We start from the raw sequence: 8,545 nt of genomic DNA, 5'->3' as shown, positions 1-8,545 counted from the left end.
AGTCTAGTCTAGTTAGTCTAGCCAACTATACTTGTAGTAATCATGGCCAAACACTGATTGGGGACGCAGTATTAGTCATTCTCACTCAGATATCATATTAACATGGCATAAGTAATGGCAAAATGTGTAGAATTGTAGGAAATGTGCTTTAAAACTGAAAAATGTATCTCTCTGCCCCATGGCAAAATGGGGGGGCCCTTGGACACAGGTCAGGCTAGAGCCGTTGTTGCTCCTAGACGTTTCCGCGTCACAATAAGGGCACTTACAGTTGACATGGGCAGCTCTGTCAGGGCAGAAATGTGATATATTAGCGTTTTATTTTTCATACATTTTCATAAATGTTGACCAAAAAATACAATTAAATCCATTTTAATCCCACTTTGTAACACAACAAAATGTGGAAAAAGTCATGGGTTGTGAATACTTTCTGAAGGCACTGCACATAACATGACTAGGCATCAGAATAGATAATAATACGAGTAAGAAGAATGTATCCATGCTGATACTTGTGTGCACAATGCTTTGCAGGTTTTTTATAAGAAGAATTTATACATGGATCCAACTTCAAGACTCAGTCAATATTTTCTCCTTTTCTTCCTTTTAGAATTGCAAGGTATGTGACAATGAGAGCCTACACACATTTGATTGGGCAATTGCTTAACAAGCTATGGGTTTCTATCCAAACAAACATTTACTATCCCCTTAAAAGGTGTTTGGATCGTTAGACCATCAGTCTTAATAGACAGGTTCTGGCCTGAAGCAAATTCACTCTCTTCTATACTTAGTTCAATCAATCAAAACTCTCCAAAACCACATTCCAACCACACCCTCCACATTCCAAACACACATGCACACATGCAGACACACACACACACCAACGTAGACACACACACACCAACGCAGACACACACACACACACACACACACACACACACACACACACACACACACACACACACACACACAAATGTACTGTATGTGTATATGTATGAACCCCACATGATCACACCCTCTTTTTCTCTCTCTCATTTGTCACCATGGAAAATGTGTCTTTATGTGCTGTCAGGGAGAATTACAGCATTTTTCTATCACTTTGGCACATTTTTCAGATGTAAGTGGTATTTTTTCAAAACTCAGGACAACAGTTATAATAACACTTGTAATGCCTTCTGTCTGTTCAGAGTCTTATGTTCAGAACCTTTGAACCTACAGGAGCAATTAGGGTTAATTGCCTTGCTCAAGGGCACATTTTTCACCAAGTCACCTCGGGGATTCAAACCAGCATCCTCCAATTACTGGCCGAAACGCTCTCAACCATTAAGCTACCTGCCACCGCCGGTAACTAGCAACACGCAATTTCCCAACTTACAGTGTTGATGATTTTCAAATTCAAATTCATGAGTGGAATTCATGAGTGGAATATACTCTAATTCACAGCCCAAATATTTCAGTAGTGTGTTGTATATTACACCATAATTTCAAATGGTAGCACATGGAGTGACTCTTTCCACTTTGCCCTGGCCTATTGAAGCACACTGGCTGATGGAGGATGATCATGTAGTATTTACATTCACAACCGTATTTGATATGGTTTTACCTTCCAACCTACATTTTTGGGTTCAACACATACAGTGCAATCGGAAAGTATTCAGACCTCTTGACTTTTTCCACATTTTGTTACGTTACAGCCTTATTCTAAAATGTTTTAAATAATTTGTTTTCCTCATCAATCTACACACAATACCATACCAAAGTGAAAACAGGTTTTTAGATATCTTAGCAAATTTCAAATAAAAAACGGAAATACCTTATTTACATAATTATTCAGAACCTTTGCTATGAGACTCGAAATTGAGCTCAGGTGCATCCTGTTTCCATTGATAATTATTGAGATGTTTCTACAACTTGGAGTCCACCTGTGTTAAATTAAATTGATTGGACATGATTTGGAAAGGCACAAAACTGTCTATATAAGATCCCACAGTTGACAGTGCATGTCAAAGCATAAACCAAGTCTTGAGTTGGAAGGAATTGTCTGCAGAGCTCCAAGACAGGATTGTGTTGAGGCACAGATCTGGGGAAGGGTACCAAAACATTTCTGCAGCATTGAAGGTCCCCAAGAAAACAGTGGCCTCCATCATTCTGAAATTGAAGAAGTTTGGAACCAACAAGACTTCCTAGAGCTGGCCCCCCGGCCAAACTGAGCAATCGGGGGAGAAGGGTCTTGGTCAGGCAGGTGACCAAGAAACCGATGGTCACGTTGACAGAGCACCAGAGTTCCTCTGTGGAGATGGGAGAAACCTACCAGAAGGACAACCATCTCTGCAAACCTCCACCATTCAGGCCTTTATGGTAGAATGGCCAGACGAAAGCCACTCGACAGTAAAAGGCACATGACAGCCGCTTTCAGTTTTACAAAAGGCATCTAAAGGACTCTTAGACCATGAGAAACAAGATTCTCTGGTCTGATGAAACTGAGATTGAACTCTTTGGCCTGAATGCCAAGCTTCACATCTGGAGAAAACCTGGCACCATCCCTATGGTGGTGACAGCATCATGCTGTGGAGATGTTTTTCAGCGACAGGGAGTCTATTCAGGATCGAGGGAAAGACGAACGGAGCAAAGTACAGAGAGATCCTTGATGAAAACCTGCTCCTGGTCGCTCAGGACCTCAGACTGGGGCAAACGCTCACCTTCAACAGGACAACGACCCTAAGCACATAGCCAAGACAATGCAGGAGTGGTCTCTGAATGTCTTTGAGTGGCCAAGCCAGAGCCCGGACTTGAACCTGATCGAACATCGCTGGAGAGACCTGAAAATAGCTGCTCAGTGACGTTCCCCATCTAACTTGACAGAGCTTGAGAGGATCTGCAGAGAAGAATGGGAGAAACTCCCCAAGATAAACTCACATTTATAGAAATTCCGACTTACAAAACACACCCCTTCATTTACAATAATTCATAATGTACAGTATCCTTTTTCAGGATAGTTTTTTTTTATGGCCAATCAGAGATACCGCTTTCTTACATTTCCCTCGTGGTTCTCAGGTTAGCGTGGGGCATCAATAACCACGTGATCTCCCTCAAAGTAGCTTGGTCCTTTTGGCTCCAGCATAACCCATGGATGGCTCTGATTAGAGTAAGGTGGTCTTGTTGGCACTAACTGTTCCTTGGGGGTCACTTTTTTTGGGACAAAAGTCAAAAGAGGCTTACGTGAAGTAGGTTCACACATAGAGCCCTGGAGGTGCTGGAACACATGGCCTTTTTTTCTTTTCTTCTTTTACAAATACAAGTTTATTTTAGTTTCGTTTCTCTTTTGTAACATTAACTTTAAACGTAACAAATTGCCCTTCAAACCAGAACATTTCTCATAAACGGATGTCTCCCCTCCCCGCCCTTCTGCCACAGCGAGTGTGGCATTGCGCTGCTGCACTTGTCCTGATGCTCTAGCTATACCTACCAGTGGCAGGCGATGAGTTTGGGATGAATACCACCAGTAGGCTAATCAAGGTTCCTTTGGATGTGCTCAAAACACGGTCTCACGGTCAGGGACAGGGAAGGGGGCAACTGCAGTTCGACTGCCAGTAATTACAATCAAGTAAAGACTAGTTTGTTCTGACAGCATAATGTAGCAGCTAGTCTCTAGCTAACTAACTTATCAATCTACATTTGTGATAATCAGCGGATACTGCCCACCCCAGTATGGTTCTGTTTTTGCAGAAAATATATTTTTTAAAACTTTTAGCACCTGCCCCAGAGAGCGACCCATCTCCAAGTATTTTACTGGTTTGTGACTCACTGGCACCGCCCCCCGTTAGATGGGAATAAAGCTGTCCAAGAGTTAACACACAGGAAATGTATTTAAACACACTGAGGAAGATGAACATGGAGATCAAAAGTGGGAGAGGTAGTGGATTGCTGCTGGTTCTGAAACTAGCAACCTATCAGGGCACAGGTCACACAGGTCAGGGAGTGTTTGAAAGGTAGGTTTATGGTACCCCGTAGACTCTCAGGCTCTGGTCGTGGGGGAAGGGGAGTGGAGTGTGCAGCTCATGGTTGTGAGTTGCTGATAAGTCACCGGCAGGGAATTCGTAACACCCACCAAACGTCTGTGGTCCTGCAGTTAAGCATCCACTCAGTCACTTTCACCCTTCTTTTGTTTTCAGATCAGCACAGATGAAGGGGAGGAGACAAGAGGAAGCCATTTTATACTATTGGGATGCACCCTGTGAATAGCTTCCAATTTGGGCCTTAAAAGACAAACCAGACTGCAGAAACCAGAAGTTAGCTAAGCTACACAGCTAAGCAGAACAACTCAGAACACCATGCTCTCATCCAGGGCCCTATCCCTTTGTGGGCCCCCTAAGCGAGATATGGTTAGGGCCCCCCTACCTCGTGGGCAAAACACTTTAGTGGCCCCCCTAAGAGGACACTTACAGTATGTCGACTATTGCTCTCATACCATTTATTGCACAACAATAATTATCTGATCATCCTTTAATCCTTTGTGTTACAGTGTGAGGTTTTTATTGGAACAAGGTCAAGGGGAGAATGGCCTGAAGTGAATAGATGAATGAAGAGATAGTAAGAGCTATTCCTAAAAGAAACAAAGGACAATACAAGGACAACTCAAGCTAATGAAAAATCTTGGCTCTCATCATTGTGATTGTTGCTTCATTGTCTAATTCTACATGGCAAATGAAAGACATTTGTTATGTAACTATTTTCGGTAGGCAGAGAGTACACGTCATTTCCTAGTTAAATTAAGAAAATAAAACATTTTAAAACTCCAGAACAGCATGAAATCCCAGGGCTCTCTTCTACACAAACAACCTACTTTTACTGTAGTTCTCCAGGACCAGTCACCACTAGTCAACGTAGGAAAGAAGAAAAGCCCAAGTGAACTGTCGTTCCTTTCAGTGTCCATTAGTGCACTTCAAGCTTGTGATTTAATGTGGCCTTTAGTTCATGCAGAGCAAAAAACTGCAGTGAAAGTTGAAAGTATGGGGGTTCTATAGCCTTTGCATTGCAATTCATTAGTGCAATTTGTTTGCGATTCGATGTGTCAATCATATTAATGTTGGCTCACCATTTAAAAAAAAAGATTTAGGACCAGATAAAGAAGGAGAAATTCCACAGTTTTGGCGCAGGTACAGCTGACTAGCTAACATTAACTACATTTTGAGAATCAATACTTGGACTCATAGAGCCGGTATAATATCATCAGAAATAATATCGCAATACTCTACTGTATACATTTTTCATCCCTAGTAGAGACGAGGAGTATCATCAGACATGCATGTATGTACTAACTAAATGTAAACCTCCATTCAAACCTCAGTTAGCTACAAGACTAAAACAAGGAAATTAACTATTTCAGGCATTCCCCTTGACTCGACTTGTGCACCAATTATTTAGTATTATCATTTGACTCATAATGTGTGGCATTCTACATAAATAACTGAGTTATACAAGGAACAAGTCATATGTACAAGGTCATTAAATGTTTGATCTCATTTAATGATTATTGCACTAAGTCCTGTAAAACATGTCAGATTTAACAGCTTCAATTTAACACATATGATATACCACCGGCAATTCACTGCAAAGTTTACTTGTATCGTCTTGAATCTTCCCATGCTGCAGGACTCGACATAAATCATACAGTGACAACTTCTTTTTACAGCCTTGTAGGCTGCTTCCTGTTTTTTAAATGTCATACCTTGTGGCTGGACTAACAGGTTCACATTCTTCCTCTGAACAGCATTTGAGTTTACTGACAGATGAAGGAACACAAACGGCTGGCTGAGCATTTGGAAACAAAGCTTAATTTGCATGAGCTTGTGGTTGCTCAGCAGAGGTGTGTCTCATTCCAACAGTGTAGGAAACTAAACCAGCAGGTCTTTCGACTGCTCCTATCTGCTCACCTTGTCAAAACATCTTGCAGCTGTAACCATCAATGCTGATACTAACGTGTACCTCGTAATGCATTGCCATGGGTCTATTAATAATCTCTGCATGTATCCCATGTGCAGGGCATGACTGAACTATTAGTAACACATGTCTAAAATCAAGCTCCCTTGATGAGTTGCTTTTACAACATTCAGCTTATGTACAGTAGAGATTTATTTTGAAAAAAAAAAGCAAAATTACTTACTTCCAAATGTCTTTGAAAGTAATTGAAATACTCTAAATAGTATTTGAATGCAGGTCTGCTACATATAAGGGGAGCTATCCCATAATACGTGTGATTATTTAATTGGACTGAGGGAGCTAAACTCTTACTGAAGGCTGGGTTTCTCTCACTAGGGCTGGTGGAGCTTGGCACTTACTTCAAGCTAGTCATCTGCATGCAGATTGGTGGAAGGTTTCACAGAACATAGATCAACACTGTTCTTCGCTCCAACTCCTTTCTCATTACTAAATATGTCTGAACAGCTCAGTTTCTCTCCATGTAACTCTATGCACTTCAAGAGTACACAAACAAGGCCTTGGTTGAAGGTAAGGCTGACAGACAGCTGGGGCCTCACTGTGCCATACCCTATATCCTGCCAAACATGTTGATAAGCAGGACATGGAAGACAATACCCTAATTACAGAGCGGTTGTCATCCGACTTGTCTCTTCAATTATATTATACAACATCTATGCATTTCTCTTATATAATACACTGTACATACAGATGTAGGATCTTAATTTGACCACCCTGTTGCAGGAGAACCTTCCTGCAATCCAGGAAATGTTATACTTGTAGTGTATTTGAGGTTTAAAAAGGCTTCTGTAGTTTGCAATTTCCACTTTGAAATTTCAAACGTGATTTTCCCTTTCGAAAAATGTATCAATCCTTATAAAAATGTCCACATAATATTCACATTTCCTGTTGCTGCAGGATTATTTTCCTGCTGTAGCAAACTGGTGTGTGTACCATATAGTACCAGCACATACAAGGCAGAGGAATAACATATTTCGAGGCAAGCACTGTACTGTAAACATCATTACATATTTATTCACGCTTTTGTTGAAACAATGGTTCCCTTTATTTAGCCAATGCTACAGTTAGCCCTTGGCAAGTCATGGTCTAAATAAAAACAGAAATTGTGTACTACCCACCCCTAGTAGGCTGTTGTCAACACATTCTTTACCCGTTAGCTTAGCCTCTGGCACAATAAGGGCCTGGATAAGAGCAGTTCCTGGCCTGGCTAAGGGCACTCCCTGGCCTTGGTAAGAGCACTCCCAGCATGTACAGTATGGTGTCCCCCCACTGGGGTTAGGCTAATCATTTCCCACTCTCCCTGCCAGTTATCTACCCACATGGCGCTTTATGTATACTGGAATGACTGGTTTTGTAGTTTGGGAAACAGCATTATAGAGTTGTGAGGGGAGGAAAACAGTGGTTTCTCTGACAAATCACATTGTGTGTGTGTGTGTGTGTGTGTGTATGAGAGAGAGCGAGACAAACTGCTAGCTAGATTTATGCCAAGAAAAGGTTATAGACTTCTTAGATTTATAGGCCTAGGCTACAATCCAAAAACACAGCGTGAAACATGCACCATAAACTACACAAACTGAATAGTAAGCCCAGTCACTTCTTGCTATCCAAACATGCACATAAATTTGACCTGTGGGAGTAGATTCCAGCTGTGGCCAAAGGTTGCTCCGCACAGACTGCAAGGGGAGGGTCAATGAGTATGTGCTCACAGTGGTTGCTAGGCACTGAAAAGCTATGGTAACAGCAACAAGTGGAGTCCAGATGCCGGAAGTCATGACTCTGTGGTAGGCCGATTGACGTTTGGCATGAGTTTTTTCCTTGATGCAGAACTGAGTGATTTCCGCTAGATGGGCCAGCTGCAAAGTCAAAATGGGCTATATGGTAAAAATTCATTAAATAAAAATATGCCTTTTTTGATTAGGATTACTTTGACCACTCTGCAGAGCTGCCTCCAAAAGAAGATTCATGACGAGAAACCTGCTTGTGGTAACTGTGAACACATCTCCTCCTCTGATGAAGAGGTGGAACAAGGATCGGACCAAAATGCAGCGTGATGATGATTCATGATATTTTAATGAAGGAAAAAAAACTATACATGAAAAAACTACAAAATAATGAAATGTGAAAACCAAAACAGCCCTATCTGGTGCAAACACAAAGACAGGAACAGTCACCCACAAAACCAACACAAAACAGGCTACCTAAATATGGTTCCCAATCAGAGACAATGACTAACACCTGCCTCTGATTGAGAACCATATCAGGCCAAACATAGAAATAGACAAACCAGACACACAACATAGAATGCCCACCCAGCTCACGTCCTGACCAACACTAAAACACATACGAACGATGGTCAGAACGTGACAACACAGCTAGTACGAAAACAGGAAACGCATTCAGCCTCTGATTACAAAGGCTGGCAGAAGTGGCGCATTCTCCCAATACCATTGCCCTTACCCAGAGACAACCCCTACCTATCCTCATTCCCATGAAAATCTGAAAGAATTGGATAGGTGTATGAAATATGGTAGTACCTTCACCACCACCACTATGA

Source organism: Oncorhynchus tshawytscha, linkage group LG07 (genome assembly GCF_018296145.1).
Source record: "Oncorhynchus tshawytscha isolate Ot180627B linkage group LG07, Otsh_v2.0, whole genome shotgun sequence".
In the NCBI taxonomy this organism is placed as follows: Eukaryota; Metazoa; Chordata; class Actinopteri; order Salmoniformes; family Salmonidae; genus Oncorhynchus; species Oncorhynchus tshawytscha.
The sequence above is the reverse complement of the archived record's forward strand: the minus strand, read 5'-3'. Positions refer to the sequence as shown.